Source organism: Papio anubis, chromosome 8 (genome assembly GCF_008728515.1).
Source record: "Papio anubis isolate 15944 chromosome 8, Panubis1.0, whole genome shotgun sequence".
Taxonomy (NCBI): Eukaryota; Metazoa; Chordata; class Mammalia; order Primates; family Cercopithecidae; genus Papio; species Papio anubis.
Genome location: NC_044983.1, coordinates 137793402 through 137815983, shown reverse-complemented (window position 1 = coordinate 137815983; position 22582 = coordinate 137793402). Strand labels below are relative to the sequence as shown.

The 22582-nt window shown below is 56.0% G+C and overlaps 1 long non-coding RNA gene across 1 annotated transcript; it reads left to right on the top strand.

Annotated features, from left to right (window-relative positions):
- The first annotated feature begins 10720 nt into the window (after window positions 1–10720).
- LOC103887202 lies at window positions 10721–15584 on the top strand. Its single transcript, XR_651198.4, has 3 exons — window positions 10721–11003; window positions 11891–12015; window positions 12839–15584. It is a non-coding gene; the product is annotated as an uncharacterized LOC103887202 (long non-coding RNA).
- Window positions 15585–22582: the final 6998 nt, after the last annotated feature.

The following is a 22582-nucleotide window of genomic DNA, read 5'->3' as shown; positions in this document are numbered from 1 at the left end:
CCTTTTGTCATTCACAGACAATTGTTGTCTTATTTTGGTCCTTCTTAGAAGGTGATTTTATAAAAAGCTATAAAACTCCAACAGGTGCTCTTGCATACAAGTTTTTAACAGCTTTGGAGATGGTGACATCAGAGTAAAATAAAAACTTTCAGGGCCCATGGAGAACTGAAATGTTCAGGAATATCAAGCGGAACAGGAATTAACTACAGCGACTGAACTATTACAAGACTGAAGTAATCCTTTTGACTTTTCACTTAAAATGTTGCTAATCCTTTGCTTTGCTTTTTCAGAGCCAAGGAAACTTTTCTTTGGAGCGATTAACAGGATTTAACAATTTAGTATATTCCTATGAACAAAATTTATAACATATTTGTTTTTCCTCTTCCTGATTTCTCCAGAATTTGGAAGCTATTTGTGGCAATACAGTTATTTACATAAGTGCAATAGGAATCTCTTTTCATGTATGAGAGGACACACTTGGAGAAACTGGTTATTCTACCAAGGCTTTGACTGGAATGGTGTGCTTTCCTTTAAGGACTCAAACTTGACTTACAGAGCCAATAAAAGCCCCTTGGGAAAACTGGCCTCATGTTTGTCTACATAGTCTCTGTACAGGGTTCCTGAACTGTGGTAAGTAAAGAACGTCACTTTCTGACAGGCCCACCAGCCCCAAGTTTTATCTTGGAACCTCAAGAGAAGAGGATCCCCCAACTCATAGATATTTGATGATATGAATCCATGACTACACTCAGCTTTAAAAAAGTCTTATTTGAGACAAAGTTCCATCAAGGCCAATTTAAAAGCCTGTGTAGGCTGGTCATGGTGGCTCATGCCTGTAATCCCAGCACTTTGGGAGGCCAAGGTGGGTGGATCACCTGAGGTCAAGAGCTGGAGACAAGCCTGGCCAACATGGCAAAACCCCATCTCTACTAAAAACACAAAAATTAGCCAGGTGTGGTGGCATGCACCTGTAATCCCAGGTACTCAGGAGGCTGAGGCAGGAGAATCACTTGAACCTGGTTGGTGGAGGGTGCAGTGAGCTGAGATTGTGTCACTGCACTCCAGCCTGGGTGACAGAGGAAAACTCCATTAAAAAAAAAAAAAAAGCCTATGTAAAAAATAATTATTCTTGCTGCACTGAATACAAATAATTAGGCCAAGTATAATAAAGCAAACTAGTCCTACCATGATTTGTGTTTATTAAAAATGGGAAACTGGAGAAAGAAAAATTATGTTGCAAAACCTATAGTATACCTGTTGTTAGATTCTAGTCTTGCCTAATGTTTTAAAGTTTTTATTATTTTCTACAGTTTTGACTGAATTATAATTTTTCTTGGCTACAACTCTTCAAAATAATGTTTTTGATTTTTTTCTTCTGTCTTTTTCTCCCATGTTTCCCAATTTGGAGTTACTGAAAACTAAGCTGTGCTTTCATAAAGCCCTGTGAACTGAAGCCAGGCAACTTAAACTTCAGAAGAAAACAACAGCAACCTATTTACATACATAAGCCACTTTCATACCTGCCTACTAATGTATGGGCTTCAGAGTAATGTGGCCTATATTGAATTTTCCCAGCTTGTTCTTTTGTTTGTTGTTGTTTTTCCTCCCTCCTCCCCCTATTTTCTTTTCACAGGACATGACACTTCACAACCTTCTAAAAATGAGGTTTTCTAATAACTCTGGACCTAACTGTACAGGAATAAACCATCCTAGCCATGAGAGAGCAGACAAAACCTGAGACCAGAGACTCATTTTCTTATAAAATGCTTTCTCCAAAAGACTTTTAAAAAGGGGGAAAACGTGAAAGGAATATACCTTGGGGCCCCAAAATCTCTAAGCTAAAAGGAAAAGTCAAGCTAGGAACTGCTTCTGGCAAACCTGTCTCCCATTTTATTCAAAGTCATCCCTCTGCTCACTGAGATAGATGCATATCTGATTGCCTCCTTTGGAAAGGTTAATCAGAAACTCAGAAGAATGTAACCATTTGTCTGTTATCTACCTATGACCCGGAAGTTCCCTCCCCGCTTCCAGTTGTCCCGCCTTTCCAGACTGAACCAGTGTTCATCTTGCACATGTTGACTCGTGTCTCATGTCTCCCTGAAATGTATAAAACCAAACTGTGGTCTGACCACCTTGGGCACATGTCGTCAGGACCTCCTGAGCCTGTATCGTGGGTGTGTGTCCTCAACCTTGGCAAAATAAACTTTCTAAATTAACTTAGACCTGTCTCAGGTGTTTGAGGTTCACAATTAATAGTCAATGACGTGAGAGATAAGCCCTCCTCCTCTCCCGGTTGTGGACCTTTCCCTCTGTATTACCTTGCACCCAACTCAGACCAGAAGGCGCACAAGACCCCATGACTCTTCCATCCTCTGTTCATTATGCCTCTGCCGGAAGGAATACAGCCCCACCTAATTGGATGTGCTGGCCTGTGTGGACAGTGTTGAAGTCCCACTAAGCTTCCCAAACGTTATAAATGACCCCTAAACCTCTCCACTTGGGAGCACCAACTTCCATTCTTTGGAATCTGTGTACCCAGGTGGCCTTTCTCAAGCATTGTGTGCAAATAAACCACATTTAACCATATTCCATACTTCCTGATCTTTTTAAGGTTGACAGGAGCCACCAGCACCCTCACGTAGCCTCATCGTCACCCTAGACAAGCTGACTGCAGGCTTGGCTCAGAGGTCAGTTCTGCTGGACACAGGGAGGGACCCAGGGCACCCATGGGCAGGCAGAGGCTGGGTCTGATGTGCAGCTGCAGGGCCAGTGGAAAAGGGCTGCCTCACGAGGAACTGTTTTCTCCTCACTTCCCTTCTGAGGTCCTGGGATGAGCCTTGAGCAGATGCCCCCATTCCACCAGCCTTCCTTCCTGGCCTCCCCTTCTCACACCCAGTTCTCTTCCTCCTGCCCAGGTCCCAGACGCCGAAGGCTCTGCTGCCTGCAGAGGGCAGGGGAGGTGTCTGGGGCTTTGGGGGCCATAAGGATGGCCCAGATGCTGGCCTTTCCCTGGGTGGGAAAGCCACCTGCCCACCTTTCCCTAAGGCTACTGCCCAGGCTCTCCCTTGACTGGGAGCCTCCTCCCAGGCACAACCGGGCCAGGTGGTCCTCTCTCTTAAGGGGGTGGCCGAAGCCCAGGTCTTGCACACGTGGTGCTGCAGTTCCCCTGGGGTCCCTGAGGGAAGCCAGGGACTCTGTGGACTCCATGGCAGGGAGCCCTGCACTTGGACGCCGTGCCATCCTTACAGCCATCTGAAGGGCAGGAAGGCCTGGCCAGACTGGGGATGGTGAGAAATCTGGACTTGAGGGTGGTGGCGGCAGCTGCTGTCACCTCTTCATTGTAGATGGGGGCTGAGCTCAGTGGGCAGGGGCCGCTGAAGTCACACGGCTAAGGAGAGGGGACGCTAGAACTAAGTCCAAATCTGTGGGATCAGGAGCTGGGTTCATCCTCCTGTGACCCTGACTCTTGGTGAGGAGACACCCTGAATTGGGCAGGGTGGCAACCATGACAGGCACGGGGAGGTGGCAGGTCCCCAGGCTCACTTGCTCCTTTGCACAGAGGGGCCTCTGGCCTGTGGACAGGGGCACCCTCCCAAGGCTCAGCCCTGCCACCTGCAACACACTTTACCCAGGATGAGTAAGTCACACTGCCCATTTTTCAGGGCAATAAGTTTTAATAAAGAGTTGTATTTTCCCCTGCAAGACCCAGAGTGAAGGCTGTCTCTTCAGCGACAGGGTTCACCGCAGCTCAGGCTCACTTCCATCATGAGCTGTCTCATGAGGACTCTCACAAACCTCTCTCTCTCTCTCTCTCTCCCCCCCCCCCGCCCCCCAGTTCCAAAAATGAAGCCACCAGCTCTCACCATACCTTGCTGTTGAACTGAATGACAGACATTATTCAAAACCCCTACCCTAAGGCTCAAGATGAGGGGAGCAGGACAGAGTTCGGGGCAGCTTCTAAGAGGGAGGAGCCCCGGCTGGGAGGCCTTAGAGGATTCTTGTGTGACGGGGGGAATACCGGGTGTCTCTGAGGCCCCTTGTGGGTGCTGAATGCTCTGGCCTCCTCAGGACTCAGCCCAGCCCCCACTCTGTGGGACCCTGGGGCCAGGGTCTCCCTCTGGCAAGTGGTCCCAGGCCTTCTGACCACCACCTTTGCCAGTGGCCTCATCACAGTTTATTCCTAAAACCAGAGTCTGCTCCTCACTGGCCCTAAAGCCTCAACCTCCAGCGCCCCTCCCGTGCCCCGTGACCCCTTCAGCCTACACACAAGCTTTCTGTTTGTGGCGGGGTCCCTGCCCCTCACAGAGGGGCACCAATGAGGGTCACTTATGTAAGAGCAGGGCTGTGTCCACAGCTTGCAAAGGACAGAAGTTGAAAAAAACTGCTTTATTGCAGCTCAACAATTAAGTAAATAAACAGCCTTTCTGTTTATGGAACTCAATCATGGTGTTTAATTAATTGAATTGTCCTCTCCAACACATCTGCAGGGGTCATCGGCATGCTATGGGCTCCCTTTCATTCGTATTCATGTTCTGCTTCTTGGGTGATACCCTGAGTCACAACTAAGAGATGGGGGCAGCCCAGAGAAGGCTGAGGTGGGGTCTCTGCACTGCTGTTCGGGACAGGCATGTGTCCCCTTACTCTCAAGGCTTCCTTGGAAGCTGACTGCACGCAGTGAGGCTGTGCCTTTCCTCAACTGTCCTTGGGGACCCTCCATGGGGCACCAGAGCCAGCGCTGCAGGTGCCTTGGAGCTGGCGGGTGCCCAGAATGGGGAAGGAGGCAGTAGTGGGATGGGAGAGGCCTGACGGAGGGGATGCTCCTGGCCTGATCCTCGCGCTGACATTGGTGCAGAGCAAGAAACCAGGAAAGGCCTGGGTGGTCCCCTGTGCTCATGGGGTGGTGGGCAGAGACCCCCTTACTTGTGACTTGAGAGGGAGCCCCTGGCTTTCTGAGCATGTGAGTGTGTGCCCATTTCCACGAGGGGCTCCATCTGCAGTCCGTGTGTGTGCTGCTCATGTGCTCGTGTGTGGGAGCGTACATGCGCACATGCACTGTGGCAATGCATACATGCACTGTGGCAATGCATACATGCACATGCAAGTGCCAGAAGCTGGAGGGACAGAGGTTCCCCTGCCCAGCCAGCCCTGCTGACCAGGAGCCTGCAGCCACCTGCCGCAGTCTTCTCCAGGAACGACCCAGGGCCATTTTCCTCCAGACACTTGAGGCGACACAGACTACTCCCGCTCTGTGGAAAGGAAGCTTGAACCCTGGCAGCTCCTTTCTTTGTGCTGGTTGAGTCAACCCATCTGCCTGTCCGTCCATCCACCCATCCCCCTGTCCATCCACCCATCCCCCATCAGTCCATCCACCCATCTGCCTGTGCGTTCAACACCATATGCCTGTCCATCTGGCACCCTGGCCCTTACTGGCTGGCCTGCTGTGACTCTCATCCACACCTGCAGCCCCACCAATCTGCTCCCCCTCTCAGGGACCCTGTCCTCCACCTCTAAAGTGGGGATGCTGGGCAAGGTGGGTATGAAGTCAGGGGGAGACTGGTTGAGAGCAAATCTCAGAAGCCCAGAGATTCCCCCTAGACAAGGCCCAGCCTGGGAGACCCTCACCCTTGATCTCTACTTGGCTTGGGCCCTTCCACAGTGGGTGCTCCATAGATACTCCCGGATGCGATCCCAATAGACCCACCCTGGCTGCTCGCCACCTGCCTTAGCTGGGCCCTGGGCTGGATCCCCCACTGTTTTTTTTTTTTTTTTTGAGACAGAGTCTCGCTGTGTCGCCCAGGCTGGAGTGCAGTGGCGCGATCTCGGCTCACTGCAAGCTCCGCCTCCCGGGTTCACGCCATTCTCCCGCCTCAGCGTCCGAGTAGCTGGGACTACAGGCGCCCGCCACCACGCCCGGCTAGTTTTTTGTATTTTTAGTAGAGACGGGGTTTCACCATGTTAGCCAGGATGGTCTCGATCTCCTGACCTCGTGATCCACCCGCCTCGGCCTCCCAAAGTGCTGGGATTACAGGCTTGAGCCACCGCGCCCGGCCAAGGATCCCCCACTGTTATGTGGCTGCCACGCTGCCCAGCCCCGGTTCGCAGCCCTTAAGTGCCTCCTCCCACGATGGGCAATGCTGAGCCCCTTCCGCCTTGTGCCGTAATAAAGGGCTTATGGGGGTTTCTTATTGACTGAATTTTATTTGCTGACATTAAATGGTGCAGTGGGCTGGTGGGCCTGGCTTCCCTGTTCATAAATGGGATCAAAATGTCACTGTGATTCCGTTAAAACCTTTAAAAAGGATGGTTGTGCCAGTCAGATCTAGTTTGTAAACCTGCTCCAGCTGCTGTGGGTCTCCTGAGGCCAAGATGCCCACCCTGTCCTCCCTTTTCTCCGCTGGTGCTGGCCCTCCCTCCCCACATCTCCTGCTCCACCATGAGCGTTTGGCTGAGCCAGTGTTGAAGCTGTAGACATAAATCTACAGGCCGTTTGAGTACTGAAAACCAAGCAGTGCTGAGTGGAAGAAGTCTGTCTGTCCATCCACCCATCCGCCTGTCCGTCCGTCCACCCATCCCCCTGTCTGTCCGTCTGTCCACCCATCCCCCTGTCCGTCCGTCCACCCATCCCCCTGTCCGTCCATCCACCCATCCGCCTGTCTGTCCGTCCACCCATCCCCCTGTCCGTCCATCCACCCATCCCCCTGTCCGCCCGTCCACCCATCCGCCTGTCCGTCCGTCCACCCATCCCCCTGTCCGTCCGTCCACCCATCCGCCTGTCCGTCCGTCCACCCATCCCCCTGTCCATCCATCCACCCATCCCCCTGTCTGTCCACCCATCCCCCTGTCTGTCTGTTTACCCATCCACCTGTCCATCCATCCACCCATCCCCCTGTCCATCCGTCCACCCATCCCCCTGTCTGTCCATCCACCCATCCCCCTGTCTGTCTGTCCACCCATCCGCATGTCCATCCATCCACCCATCCGCCTGTCCATTCGGCACCCATACGCCTGTCTCTCCATCCACCCATCTGCCTGTTCATCTGGCACCCATCCCCCTGTCCGTCTATCCACCTATTTCCCTGTCAGTCCATAAACTCATCTGCCTGTCCGTCCATCCACCCATCTGCCTGTCTGTCTATCCATCCATTCCCCTGTCCGATCATCCACCCATCTGCCTGTCCATCCATCCACCTATCCCCCTGTCTGTTCTGTTCAGACATTTGCCTGTCCAGCACCCATATGCTTGTACATCTGGCACCCTGGCCCTTACTGGCTGGCCTGCTGTGACTGCTCCCTCCTGGACCTACTGGGCCAGGTCTCCCCACTCCACAGGAAGTGGGGCCAGGCCTCTCCCTGGTGACCTCAGTACCAGAGTTCACAATGTGCTCCTTGTCAGTCTCCCCCGACTTCATAGCCGCCTTGCCCAGCATCCCCACTTTACAGGTGGAGGACAGGGTCCCTGAGAGGGGCAGCAGATTGGTGGGGCTGCAGGTGTGAATGACCCTTGGAGCCGGCCAACTGAGATCCTGGCTCCTCTGGTAATGTGTGGAGCCCTCCTCTCCTGCTGTCTGGATTTGGACTCTGCTGCCTGGGGTCCAGGTTGCGCGGGGCTCCTGCACCCTTCTTCAGGGCAGCCTGTGACAGAGGGTCTTCTCACCTCATTCCAGAGGGGGGCTGAGGCCTGGAGGAGCGGGTCCTGTGTTTGCTCTCCTGGGCACCCATTTCGGAGGTGGGCAGTTCTGCTTCCTAACTCACACTCATGGTCCACCCACTGCCTCCCGAGCGCCACGAGGGCCGCCGCAAGACTGAGCGCCGGAAAGTCTCTGAGGTGGAGAAAAAGCTGTGGGGCTTCAGGGTGGGCTCAGGGTCTTTCAGTCAGGAAGCCACTGCCCAGGGCCTCAGCCACATGGCCACTGGGGTCATGGCCACCACAGGACCCTTCCTGTGAAGGAACTCACCTCCCCAGACAGCCTGGACGTTTCCAGGGTCAGCGTTCTCTCCCGGCACCCCCTTGGTCCGCACTGATGTTTCCGGCGTCAGCGTTCTCTCCCGGCACCCCCTTGGTCCCCACGGACGTTTCCAGGGTCAGCGTTCTCTCCCGGCACCCCCTTGGTCCGTTCTCTCCCGGCACCCCCTTGGTCCCCGTGGACGTTTCCAGCGTCAGCATTCTCTCCCGGCAGCCCCCTAATCCCCACGGCCTCCAGGCTTCTCACTGTCTCCCTCCAGCTCACAGCAACCACCCACAAGGGCGCATGGGGGAAGGGTGGCAGGGGGAGGTTCTGCCCCATGCACTGTTGCCCCCCACACCTGGAAAGGGCTCCCCAAAGGTGCCCATCCCAGGACGTCCTCCCACTGTTGTTGGCACGTCAGGGGCTCTATGCTGCTCTGTGCTGACGCACAGCCCCAAACACAAAGCCCTCCTTCCACTGAGGAGGGTCTGGGTACCTGGGAGGTGAGTCAGCCTGGGGTGGTGAGTAAGTGGCCTGCGTCATGCTTCGCTAGCTGCTGGCACCTGCAGAGGAGCTGCTGTAGGAGGGCAGGGAGGGAACAAGCCCAGCCCCTCTGAGCCGAGCTGGGACTTCTCTGCTGCACAGCCAGCTGGAGGAGTTGTGCTCGGCTGGGGCCCTGGTGAGCAGGGGATTTGATGTGTGTATGTGTGTGTGTGTGTGTGTGTGTGTGTGTGTGTGTGTGCGCACGCGCCCCACAGGCCTCAGACAGAGGGAGCTGGAGCCCAGAGCCAGGAAGATGATGAGAAGGGTTTCAGGCTCTACTGGGTGCTGGGCCACGGGTCCCCAGTTCTCCTGCAGCCTCCTTCCCCTCCACACTGTCCCTGCCTAATTGCGCCCCCCATCCTCTGGAGCACTGGTAGCCCCAGCACCTCCTCCCAGTCAGTGCTGTCCACGACCCTGCAGTGGGAACAGGTAGTTACACCCCAGGAACAGAGAGGAGCAGGGCCTTGTCCAAGGTCACACAGCACGCACCTCTAGGATGCTGGGTCTCTGCTGTGGACAAAGTCAGACTCCTGGTGGGGCACGGTGGCTCACACCTGTAATCCCAGCACTTTGGGAGACCACGGCAGGCAGATGACTTGAGGTCAGGAGTTCAAGACCTGCCTGGCCGACATGATGAAACCCTGTCTCTACTAAAAATACAAAAATTAGCCAGGCGTGGTGGTGGGTGCCTGTAATCCCAGCTACTTGGGAGGCTGAGGCAGGAGAATTGCTTGAATCCAGGAGACAGAGGTTGTAGTGAGCCGAGACCACTGCACCCCAGCCTGGGCAATAGAGTGAAACTCTAGCTCAAGAAAAAAAAAAAAAATCAGACTCTTCTGCCCAAGGTGGAGGAGCAGAGTCCTGTCCTGTCCCCCACTGCCTAGGTGGGGAGACCAAGGCTGATGCTTGCAGTCAGTCCTGGCCTCCCGACACATGGTTCCTGTGCCCGCCAGAGCCTAGGGCAGAGCTGCCTCCCTCCCCACTCTCCTCTGGCCTGTGGGGTACCAGGGATGTTGGGAGGGTGTCTTGGTCCATTTGTGCCCTAACGACAAATTCCTAGGGCTGGGTAATTTCTAAAGAGCAGAGATTTATTTCTCAAAGCTCTGGAGGCAGAAAGTCCAAGGTCTGGGCACCAGGTCTGGTCACGGGAGGGACTTCCTGCTGCGCCCTTCCATGGCAGAAGGCAGAGGGCAGGGCAGGGGCGCTGTGTGGAGCCTCGTAAGGGCCTTGGGCCCACAGGAGAGCAGCCTCACGGACTCATCACCTCTCAATCCTGTCATGGTGGTAACACTTGGGTTTTGGAGGGGTCACATTTGCACCTTAGCAGATGTGGAGAGGGCAAGGCCAGGTGGTGGGCTGTGGGGTGTCCCCACAACAGCCCCTTTCGCAGGGGACTCGGGACACTCCAGGGACCCCTGGCTTCACTCTGGGTGATGCTGTGCCGGTGTGTCCCGCTCTCTGGCACCTTGGCAGAGGGGTTGCTGGGCAGTGCCCTGGCCCTCGAATCTGGCTGGTGCCTACCCTACCTGAGAAATTTCATGCCCCAAAAGTCCACACCTGGCACAGTAGGTTGGAGCTCAGGGACCACCACAGGCCTCCAACTCCAGACGCCCTTGTGGAGTGGCCTCTGCCTGGATGGCTCTTCCCGGTCAAAGAGCAGGCTGGAGCCACGGACCCTGGGAGGAGCCGGCCTGGGGCTGCCACAGGTATCCAACAGCATCAGTGGGTACAAATGCCCATCATGTCAGTGTCTCCTGGGACTGCCAGGGGCTGCCAGGAACTGGGCCCTGGGATGCCAGCCTCTGCACACACTCCCTCTCTGGCAGTCTGGCTGTCCCCTTCTGGCCCCACTGCCCTAGGCATACTGCTCAGCACCTCGAGCCCCTGTGTCAGCAGCAGGGCCAGGGATTAACCCTGGGGGAGCAGCTGTGGCCCAGACTGCCCAGGGCTGGGCGGGAGCTGGGTAGGGGATGTGCCCGTGGACAGGAGTTGACCTTCTAGCTGTGGGCCAGCCCCGGGCAGCCAGTGGGCCACTGGGAGGCAGAGGCCAGAGGGTGGGAGGCCATGGCGGCTCCCGGTGTCTGAGATCACTGGCTGCTGCTTAGGCAGAGGCTGGACGGCCAGGTGGGACTGTCACCTCCTTGGTCACAGCCCCTCCCAGGATAGCCTCTCAGCTGGAGGCAGGGCTGTGCTGCCGGGTGTGGACCCCGCAGATGGGTGACTGGCACAGACCCCCTTCCACACAGACCCGGGCTTGCTGTGTTTTCTCTTGGGGGAGGAAACAGTGCCCTCTGCCGGACTCTTCAGGGATTGCAGGTGCCCCCGACCCAGAAAGCAGCTTCCTCCCGGATCAGCCCAGAAGCAGGACAGCCAGGGGCCGGGCAGGCGTGGATCTGGGCAGTGAAGGCGTGTGTGAGCCACAGGCACTGTATGACCTATGGGATGGCAGCGGAGCCAGGATCAGAGGATCCCAGAGGGCCTCTGGAAGGCAGAGTGCAGTGACCCTGCAGGAAGGTGAGATGCAAATTTCGGAGGAAAGGAGGGACGTGGAGGAAGCAAGGAAGCCCCTGGCAGGGGCTGGGGTGGGGCTTGGGGCCTCTGTGGCAGGGGCTGGAGTGGGGCCTGGGGCCTGTAGCAAGGGATCCCTGGCAGGGGCTGGGGTGGGGCCTGGGGCAGCAAGGGGCCAGCAGGGCTGGGGGAGCCGCATTTCCTTGGGGTTCCCAAAGGCCCCAGTTTCACTGGGACAGGGGCCTGGGTCCAACTCCTGGGGAGGTGGGTTATTGGGGAGAGCCCAGGAAATGCAGGGAAGGGCAGGCGTTAGAGGTTGTGCCACAGGACGGGCTAGGTGGACAGGGGCCTGGTGCCGGGCAGGGGCTCCCTGAGGCCTCATGGGGGACAGGGAGGAGGGCCTGTGCAGCCTGCTTTCTTCCTCCTCGCCTTTCTGTCCTTGTTCCCAGGGACAGCTCAGAAAAGCTCGCCTCTCCTTCCAGACCTCCAATGGCCCCCCTCCCATACCTTCTGCTGTCCCCTCCCATGGCCGCCCCAGGTCCCTGTCATTGCCCAGAACACTCCACCCTCAAATCTTCCCACTTACCTCTGGCTCCCCCCTTCCCCCAGGGAGACCTCGGTGCCCAGGCACGGACTCCTCGGTGTCAACGGGAAAGTTGTTCCTTCCTGGGCTCGCACGAGGCTAGTTCCTCGGGGACTGGAGTGCCAGGCACAGGGCAGGCAGTGTGTTTCCTACATGACGTGCAGGATGAATGGAGGCCATGGCTGCAGGGACAGATGCTGGGAGGGCATGCCTGAGGGCCTGTAGCAAGTGTGGAACGTGGACATGTATGGGCCAACAGAGGCTCGAAGACCAGAGCTGGAGCCTAATAACTGATGCTTCTTTCTGGCAGTTTGGACAGGAGGACCAGACCCGGCCCTGGCTCCTACTCTACTCCAACCCCAGGCACGCACTGAGCCCTGGCCCCGTCCCCTGTGGACCGTATGGAGGGTGAGACCATGGGATGGGTGCCCGCAGGTGTGTGCTTTGCTCTTAACCCAGAGAAGCCAAGAGCTGTCTTTCTGCCTCCTCCCCCTCGGTGACTCAGTGCCGTCCCTGGCCACACTCCTCTCCTCTCGCCCCCATCACAGCTCCACATTGACTGAGGGTGCAGGTCCTCTGGGTGACAGGCAGCAGTCCTGGGGGTGGACGGGGGAGCTGACTCATTGTAGTGGGAGGAGAGGTGTCACAGCTGAAGTCCCCCAAGTTTGGACCCCCAGCCTGTCCAGGTGGCTCCTGGGAGAGCACCCAGGGCTACACCTTCTCAGCAGTGGGGGGGTCCCCTGGGCACCAGAACAAAGACCCCTTTACTCCAGGCTCCACCCTCAGAGGCCGTGGGTTCCTGGGCTTTGGTCTCTCTCAGTCACCAGCTAGTGCTAGTGGCCTCTTTACTACAGGGGTCAGGAGGCTGTCCTGAGACATGGCAAGAGGGACTGGCAGGGTATTGGGAGGTCCCAGGGTGGGATGGCCCCAGAATGCCCTGCTGGCAGTGGCCCTCAGGGGATGCAAACTTCTGCCTTGCCCTGTATCCATTCAGACAGCCCCTGCATCAAGGGGCCCTGTGGGGACACTGGCTGAACCTAGGGACTGGGACCTTGCAGAGAAGAGGCACAGATCTTCCCTCTCCCAGGAGTTACTGGAGCTGGGCCGTGGTCCCGGATGGGGCAGGGTCCTGGTGTTGAAGGGGGAGGGGCCAAGATGCTGGATGGGGCGGGGCCATGGTGCTGGATGGGGCGGGGCCATGGTACTGGATGGGGTGGCCCCTCTCCCGGCAACCTCAGCAGCAGCCTCCTCCTTCCAGTGCCCTCTAGGATGCTGTCCCCCTACACGGCACCATGGTGCTACCTCCTCCAGCATCACGATTCTGCCTCACCAGCACCACAGCCTTGCCTCCAGGGCCATGGCCCCAGACAGTGGCCACTGCCTCACTGGCTGTGAGTGTGTGCGGGGCCTCCTTCATCACACTCGGAGAAGAGGGACCCTGGGCTTCACCGGATGAAACTGGCAAGGGGTGGGGTGGGCAGACCACTAGAGCGATGACCCTCACTGTACCTCATTCCTGCGGTGCCCCCCGACAAGCCTCTGAGGGGAGGCCCCATCCTTGCCATTTTCCGTGAGGAGCCTGAGTGAGCAAGGGGCGGAGGCGACCCTGACCCCAGAGTGAGATGGCTGTGTCTCCCCGCCCTCCCTGCACTCCCCTTTCGCTCTCAGTCCCCTGGGGCATTTGCCCTGGGGCCACCAGGGGAGAAGGGTCCGGCCCTCAGACTGTCCAGAAACACCTGGAGGGGTGGGGCCCTGCCACCTGCCCCTTGCCCACACAGCGCAGGGCTGTTGCCTGTGCACCTGACAGCTCCAGAGCTCCCGCGGCCCTGGACGAGCTCTGTCCAAGGTGCTGAAGGAGAAGCGCTGAGCCCTAGGCGGTTTTGCTGCTCACTGATGTCCCCGCAAGGGCCAGGAAGGGTCAGGAACGACTTGGGTCTGAGGAAGTCGACCTGGGCCCCCCGGGGAGCTGTCGTGTGTGTGTGTCCCAGTCGACAACGAGTGAGGAACTGAGGCCTCTGCCAGACGCTGTGTGACTAAGCTTAGAAGCAGACGCCTCCTCAGTGGAACCCTCAGATGACCCAGCCCAGCTGGCACCTCCACTGTAGCTCAGAGCCACCCTGAGCTCAGCCCCTTATGAGTTCCTGATTAAAGAAACCAAGAGAGAGTACAAACGGTTCCTGCTGTCTGGCACTCTGCGGTTCTGGGAAATTTGTTGCACTGACTGGCATGGGATTGGGTAAGCCGCCCTCCACCTCCAGGGGCATTCACTCAGTGGTTTCATGCCCCAGAGCCCCCAGTGAGACCAACTGAAACTGGCTTCTGGCTACGAACAAAGCCTTGCTCAGCTCTTTCCCCTCACAGTCCTGCTTCTTTTGAGAGACTCCCTTAGCAAAGCTCTTGAACAAAAGGCCTCATTGTATGCTCTCCTTCCAGGGAGTCTGACCTGAGACAGTGGCTGTTCTCAGCAGGGTTGACCATCGCTCTGCAGGATCCTGGGTGATGAGAGTGGTCTCCCTCTGGAGTCTGCCTCTGAAATGGTGCAGAGAGATGATTCCTCGTGGGTCTCTCATGTTTCTGCACATGGCCAAGTTTGTTCTGCTCAGGGCTGTACCCAGTACTCCCCTCGCAGGAATGGAAGTGGGGTGGGGGTGGGGGGTGAGTAGAATCAAGCCATCCAGCCAGGTACTGAGCAGAAAAAACATGGTCAACATGGTTGAAGACCCAGGCCCTCCACCCTTGTTCTGCTGGAGCAAGAGGTGGGCTTTCCTTGAGAGGAGGCTGAGAGAGCGAGTGTGGGGAGAGGTGGAGAAGGGGACTTGCCTCCCAACTGGGATCACAGCTGGAATCAAGGGCCCTGGGTCCCTGCTCTCACCAGGCTGGGAGCACCGACGCCAGCAGAGGGTGGGAGTCCAGGGTGCTAGAGGCACTGGAAGGAGGCTACAGTTGATGGAACTCCTTCGGGGCACCCACCTAGACTCCAGTCTTCTTCTCTGTGAGGTGGCTGACAGGTCCCTGCCCAACTCTCCCCTCCCTGGTGTCCCAGTTCTCAGGGTGTTTGTGCCTCCCTGAGGGTGAGCCATCCCTGGACCCCTGCAGCTCTCAGCACTTCTTATCTCTGGCAAAGGCCACCTGCAAACAAACCAGAAACTCCTCAACGTCAGGGTGTGATGAATCACCTATGGACTTCCCCGGTGCCCCCATCACCAAAGGAAGTCTCCAATAAAGCATTGTTGAACAAAAAAAGAAATCAACATGAGGGCTTCTTGCTAAGCAAACTAGGAGTGAGCAAGGAATCCGACTCACTAGCTGAGGGTGTGTCAGGGGAGCTTGACTCCCTGGGACCTCACACCTTAGAGTCATCCCATCTCTGATCCCAGGGATGTATTCCTTCTGGAGCCTTTTGACCCTTGCCTGGACAGAGAGGAAAGGGACAGAGTCTTCCAGGCTTGCACAGCTGCCCACTGGCCCATCACCTCCACATCCACTCCTCAGGAGCCACTCAGGTTTTGTCCTGAGACAATGGTGTTGTAATGAAGGTCATGAGAATGACAGTGGTAATAATGGTGATAACCATGATAGTGGTGGTGAACTCATGAGGATGATGGTGATGATGATTGTGATGGTGATGCTGCTGCTACTAATAATGGTGTTGATATCACTATCAGTGATAGTGATAGTAATGATGGTGATGATGACAGTGATAGTGATGAGGATGGTGATAATGGTGATGATGATGATAGTGGTGGTAGTGTTGATGGTGATGGTGATGATAGTAATGGTGATGGTTATATTGGTGAAGACGATGATATTATCCATCATAGTGTTAATGATGAGGTGGTGATGGTGATGATGATAATGATGATGATGATGGTTGTGATGGTGAAGACAACGATTATATTATCCATCATGGTGTTGATGATGGTGATGGTGATGGTGATGGCGGTGATGATGATGGTGATATGATGAAGATTATGATGGTGATGGTGATGATGATGATGGTGATAGTGATAATGGTGAAGATAATGATGGTCATGGTGGTGATAATGATGGTGATGGTGGTGATAGTGATATCACTATCAATAATAATGATAGTAATGATTATGATAATGGTGATGCTGATGCTCATATGATGGTAATAGTTATGATGGTGAAGACAATGATGATATCATTATCTGAGATAGTGATGACGATGGTGAGAGTAATGACAGTAATAACCATCATGGTGATGTCAAAAGTGATAGGTTGGGGGTGGTAAAGAGGGCATTTGTGTCAGTGTTGGAATTGGTGGAGGTGGTAACATTTGGTTTTGGTGGAGGCAATGAGGGTGTTGGCCAGGTGGGTGTTATGGGTGATAATGATGGTAGTGATGATTGACTATCAGGCTCTGAGGCCACAAGTGGACTGATAGCTCTTCCTAAAACTGGCTTAGCTGACTGTCCACAGATTTAGACCATGCCTTCTTCAAGCCCCTATCCCTGTTGTAGGCTGGCAGGGGACATTCCCTTTAGTTTCTGAAAGGTTGCCTTCCATGGAGGCTGTGGAATGGACTCAGGCCCCTCCCTATCAGCCCAGAAAGAGACCAGGGCTGAGGGCCGGTATGACCCCTTGCCAAGGCAGTTTTCATCTCTTCGGCCTCCTGTAGGCATTTGTGGGAGAGAGAGTGTTGTTTTCTCCAGAGCCAGGATGGAGTGAAGATGACAACCCCACTCCTGAATGTTCCACTTGTCCTCAGATTGTACCCTGGGCAGGTGACATGGCTTAATGTTCCCAGTATTCATTGAAGAGACCTGAGGCCAGAGAGGGAAAGTGACCAGGTTGAGCTCAAAGCTGAGTCCCTGCTCCTGAGACCTCCCTTCCCCAGGGACCTCTCTATCTGGGGCAAACCCACCTTGTGTGTCAGGCTCTTCCCTAATTGAGGAGTCACACTCCTGGATTCTGTGCCCACTTCTGCCCCCTCCTCTCTGGGAGCCCCTCCTTGCCTCAGCAGGTTCACCTGTAAGGGGGAGGGGGTTCGATGCCTGTACAGTGCTTCTGCATGATGCCTTTTCTTGGCGGGTCCAGCCAAACCCGAAGAAAGGCAGGTGGGAGAGAAGGAGAGAGGGGGAGAAGGAGTCAGAAAAAAGTCTAATGAGTCATTGGTTCAGCTGGGAGGTGGCTTGGGCTTCCAAGCAGTTAGTCGCAGAGAACGAGATTCTGTGCCAGTCTCCAGCAGGACGGCATCTGCCCCTCCCATTGATGAATAAAGCCATGCAGTAATGTCCCTTGGCACTGTCCGTAAGCATGCCACTCTGCTGACTAATTCTTTTTAATTAGAAACAAGAAGGGCAAAAAGCGTTGTCCTTGGGAAGCTTGACAAGTGTGGGTTTCAGAGACTGAGCTGCTGCTGCCCACCACTGCTCCTGGACTCTTGGGTTCCCTCACCATCCTGGAAGTAGAGCTTAGCCAGGGCTAAGTCTCAGATTCAGGCTGGGTGGTTCTGGGTCCCCCTAACTTGGCAAGAGGCTCAGCAAAGCAGCCTGGGAGTGGAGCAGCTGCTGTTCTCACCCCTGGTGAGGTAGATGGGTATGACACCTGCACCTGCCCCCCAGCACGCTCACTGAGTATCCCCTGTCAGGGCTGGGCCAGGTGCTGGTCATTCAGGCATGAGCAGAGCATGGTCTATGCCCTCAAGGTGCTCCAGGGCTGGTGGCACAATGAGCATTCAGGGGTGCCCCAGGTCTGTTGGAGCCCAGGGCAGGAAATGTGTCTCAGAGTCAGAGGGCATCCTCCATGCAGGAACTTGGAGCTGGCCCTTGGTGGACACACGAGGAGCCTCAGGAACAGGCATGGTCTACAGCACCCTTGAAGTGTTCCTCATGGCTCCCATAACCTCCTGCCACTCTGCCTGTGCCATGTGCCTGTCCTGGGCTGGGGGAGGCTTGAGGGCTGTGGAGTTTTCTCAACAAGAGACCCAGCCCAGGGCCAGTGCAAACACACCCAGTGATAATCATTGTAATAACCGTCGAACAGTGATGTGGAGCAAGTGCTTTGTGTGTCAGGTTCTGCCTGACCTAATCCTTGCTGTCCGCCTGCCAGGTGGGCGCTGTCACCACTGCAATGATTACTGCAGCACAGGCGGGTTCTTGATTGTTGCTCAGCAACTTCGCACTGAGAGGATTGAGAGTCAGATGTCAGAACACAAAATGGGTATTTCAGCAAACACTTTGAAATTCATCAGACCCCTCAGCACTGGTAGCCACAGAAAGAGAAACTTCTGTCTTTAGTGACAGCTTGTTTGAAGAAACAGGGGCTAGAAGCAAGTTTCCTCCAAGGCCAAGCTTGAAAAGCCTTCACTGTGGCGGGGTCTTCCACACCCAGCTCTGGGTGCAGGAGCTGCTCGCCAGCTGGGGTTTCATCTGATCTTTGAAACGAAGTGGAATCTCTCAGAGGCTTGGTGACAGCACACCATCATTCTGATCGCTGGCTCAACCAAGCCATCCCACGAGTCATGCTCTCCTGGGAGACCCTCCACATGGCTGGGTGAGGAGATGGGGCTGCAGGGACTCACAGCCTAACCCACTGCCTCTGGAAGGCTAGGCAGCCAATATGTGATTTTCAGGGATTCCCTGTTACAGGAAACAAGGTCTGAATTGGGATATCCTGTCCTTTCTGTGCCTTAGGAAAGTGGATCGAAAAACTTGCCCACAGACACATAGTCAATAATGACCATGACAAGAATCTGAACCCAATACTGTCTCCCTCAAAACCTTACCTTCATCAGTAAAATCCATTGTCAGCCAGAAAGCAACCTGGAGTTGGGGTGCTCATATAATGAAGGTGGTGGCAGTGAGGGGGAAGTGGCAAGCACTGGGGTATGGTGATGGTGACTGAGATGTAGATGATGGGAATAAGAGTGAGTAGTGGTGACAGTGGGGGGTCATGGTTATGGGGTGGTAATAGTGGGAGGTCATGGTTATGAAATTGAGTGACAGTGGGAGGTCCGCGGTTGTAGAGGTGGTGACAGTGGGGGCCGGGTATGTGAAATTGGGGTCATGGTTATGAGATGGTGACAGTGGGAGGTCATGGTTATGAGATGGTGACAGTGGGGGGTCACGGTTATGAGGTGTGACAGTGGGAGGTCATGGTTATCAAGTGGTGACGGGGGGAGATCATGGTTATGAGGCGGTGACAGTGAGAGGTCATGGTTATGAGGTGTGAGAGTGGGGGGTCATGGTTATCAGGTGGTGAGAGTGGGGGTCGTGGTTATGAGGTGGTGACAGTCGGAGGTCATGGCTCTGAGGTGGTGACAGTGGGGGGTCATGGTTACGAGGTGGTGACAGTGGGAGGTCGTGGTTACGAGGTGGAGACAGTGGGAGATCATGGTTATCAGGTGGTGAGAGTGGGAGGTCATGGTTATGAGGTGGTGACAGTGGGGGGTCACGGTTATGAGGTGTGAGAGTGGGGGCTCTCACGGTTGTAAGTGGTGGTGGGAAACCACGGTTGTAAGTGGTGAGTGGGAGGTCCTTAGTTATGAGAGGTGGTGACAGTAGGAGGTCATGGTTATCAGGTGTGAGAGTGGGAGGTCATGGTTATGGGGTGGTGACAGTGGGAGGTCATGGTTATGAGATGGTGACAGTGGGAGGTCATGGTTATCAGATGTGAGAGTGGGAGGTCATGGTTATGGGGTGGTGACAGTGGGAGGTCATGGTTATAAGGTGGTGACAGTGGGAGGTCATGGTTATGGGAGTTGACAGTGGGAGGTCATGGTTATAAGGTGGTGACAGTGGGAGGTCATGGTTATCAGGTGTGAGAATGGGAGGTCATGGTTATGGGATGGTGACAGTGGGAGGTTATGGTTATCAGGTGTGAGAATGGGAGGGTCATGGTTATGAGGTGGTGACAGTGGGAGGTCGTGGTTATGAGGTGGTGACAGTGGGAGATCATGGTTATGGGGTAGTGACAGTGGGAGGTCATGGTTATGAGGTGGTGAGAGTGGGAGGTCATGGCTATCAGGTGTGAGAGTGGGAGTTCATGGTTATGGGGTGGTGACAGTGGGAGGTCATGGTTATCAGGTGTGAGAGTGGGAGGTCATGGTCATGGGGTGGTGAGAGTGGGAGGTCATGGTTATGAGGTGGTGATAGTGGGAGGTCATGGTTATCAGGTGGTGAGAGTGGGGGGTCATGGTTATGAAGCACTGACAGTGGAAGGTCACAGTTATGAAGGTGGTGACAGTGGGAGGTCATGTTTATGGTGTGGGGACCGTGGGAGGTCACAGTTATGGGGGGTGACAGTGGGAGATCAGGGTTATGGGCTGATGGCGGTGGACACAGTGGTGATGGAAATCATTGGTGGTGCTGGCTGTGACAGTTGCATTGATGGAGAGTTGAAGTGGTGGTTTTGCTGGTGGTGGTAGGACTGCCTGGGGTAGTGGTGGAGAGAATGAGGTTGGTAGAGGTGGAGATGATGATACAAAGTTTACAGGTAAGATGGTGGGTGCGGTGGGGCTGTAATGGAGTTCCTGGGTGGAAATGTTGGGGACAAGAATGAAGGTAGGGTGGTGCTCACGGTTTGGGGTAGTGTGGAGAGTAAGGTTATGATGGATGCGGTGGAAGGGGCTGTGGTGGGGTGGTGGTGATGGGAGGCCATGGTGATGATGGTAGTTGGGATGGTGGTGATGGTGCTGATGGCAATTAAGATGATAATGGTGGTGATAGTGCCAGGAGGCCACGTTGTTGATGGCAGTTGAGGAGATGATGGTGGTGGTAGTGGTGATAGTTGTAGTGGTGGGAGAGTTGGTGGTTTGGATGGTGGTGATGCAGGTGATGACTGGCAGTGGGGTGGGATGAAGTGGTTGGGACAATAATTATGGCAACTCATAAATGGGACATTCAGGTCCGAGCCTGAGCCACTCGGGGGAGAGCAGTAGACCCTGGTGAGCACGCCTCTGGGTGAGAAAGGCATCTAGGGTCTGGCCCGCCCCTCCCATGGCCAGTCGCAGGGCTCCTGGGAGATTCACGGCTCCTGGAGCAGCTCCTGCTTATGAAAATTGGGTGACAGTGCACTCTCCAGTGGCTACGCGCACACCTTAGTCTTCCGCCTCTGGCAAGGGTGGGCTCCTAGGGTTCCTGAGGCTGGACTGGGGGCCCTGGGCTCTCCGTGTCCCCATCCTGTGCTCTGGGGAACAGGCAATGCCTGGGCGCTGAGAAGCCGCTTGTCTGCCCCAGTTGCCTGTCTCACTTCCTTCTCTCTGTCAGTCTCTGGGTCTCTGTCCCGCATATGGAAAACCTGACTTCCCAGGGCCGAGCTTAGTGTCTGGGGGAGCCTGACCTCCACCCTGAGGGTCAACAGATCTCCCAGGCCTGCACAGACCCTGGAACGGGGCATCTCAGATCTGAGGGAGACCGTGGGTGGCAGGCAGGCCCTGAGGAACGCCTCAGGGCTCTAGGAAGGAGGAGCTCCCTGGGATGAGGGGCGGGGCTGTCAGGGTAGGGGAGGCCTGGGTGGAAACGAAGACACTCAGGTGCTTGTTCTCAGCTCCCCCAGGCAGGGAGGACAGGAGGAGGGCTGAGGCTTTAGTCCTGGAGGTTTTGGAAAGGAAAGGGGCACATTCAGGTGGGGTTCAGTCTCCAGGAGTGGGTCTGGGGCCTGCAGAGGCTGCTGGGGGGTGTGGAGAGGCCCACATTTCTGGAGCTCAGTGGGGCATGCTTGTGGGGTGGGGTGCAGATCCAAGGGTGAAGCTGGAGGGGTATGCACCCCTCTGGCCCTGTGCCTTCTCCCTGACCGCCAGCTCTGGGGACAGGGTGTCTGTGGCAGTGAGACAACTGTCCCCATATTGGCCCTCACCTGCTCCCCCTCTCCTCTTGGGGTCCATAGTCTATGGATACAGCCTCCATCTGGATGCCCTGAAAGGGCCTGGCCTCCCCTCTCTACTCCTCTTTCTGGGGTGAGGAGCACGGCCACTGTCCTTAGGGAGGGCCAAGGGCTGGAGCCAGAGAGGGACAGAAAGGGTTAGAGACCGACAGAGGGGGACAGAGTGGGACAGAGAGGCATGACAAAGACGAGGCAGGGGCAGGGAGAGACGGGGGCGGGTAGGGGGGTGGGTAGGTAGAGAGATGGAGAGACAGGGACCCCACTGAAAGGGAGTCAGGGATGGCTGGAGACCGCGTGAGGCGGGGCACAGCCAGCAGGTGGCGTGCAGGCCTCAAAGGCGTCCGCTCAGCCCCGGACCCAGGACAGAGGGAGGGCTGGCAGGACCCGGCCCAGGAGAACAGCCTGAGCTACCAGAGTCCGGGGAGCCTGAGGACGGCCTGGGGTCCCAGAACCTTTCCTGCAGACACCTGCACATGGGTCCAGCTGTGAGCAGAGCAGCCCCTGCCCGGCTCAGTGCCCTGACCCAGCCTGAACTCACAGCCCACCTTCCTCTGCTGCCCCTGAGGCACCTTGCTCTTCTCTTGGGCAGGCCACACCCTCAGGTGCTGCCCCTCCACTGGGGATCTGATCCCCGGTCTGACTTGGCCCAGGAAGCAATAAATGCATTTTTAGAGGACTCTGCGACATTGGAGTTTCATAGCCCCTGGAGTGGGGAGCAGAGGGCAGGTTTGGTGCACCCCCTCCTCTGTGATCTCAGCAATTCCTGACCCTTCGGGGCCTCAGAGTTCACTGGCCTGGGAGAGGGAAACAAGGAGAGGAGAAGGCCCCTCCCCATCCCCTTTCTGGGGACAATGAGAGAAGCCCAGTGGCCAGGGCAGGTGCTGACCCCAGCCGGACCTTCCCTGACCCACCCACCAACAGGCTGCTCAGAGGCTCAGCGCCAGCGTGCAGCGATCAGGTGGTGTCAGAGAGATGGATGCGCTTCTGCCAGCTGCCTCTCCACCACTGGGCTCCCCCGGCCCGCCCAGGGCTCTGCAGCCCCCTCAGCCTGCCATGCCCTCCCAGGACCCAGGTCTGCCACCGGATGCACCTTAGGACCAAGATGCAACAGAGGGACATGGGCTCACGTGGGAGCAAGACGTACCGGCCCTGG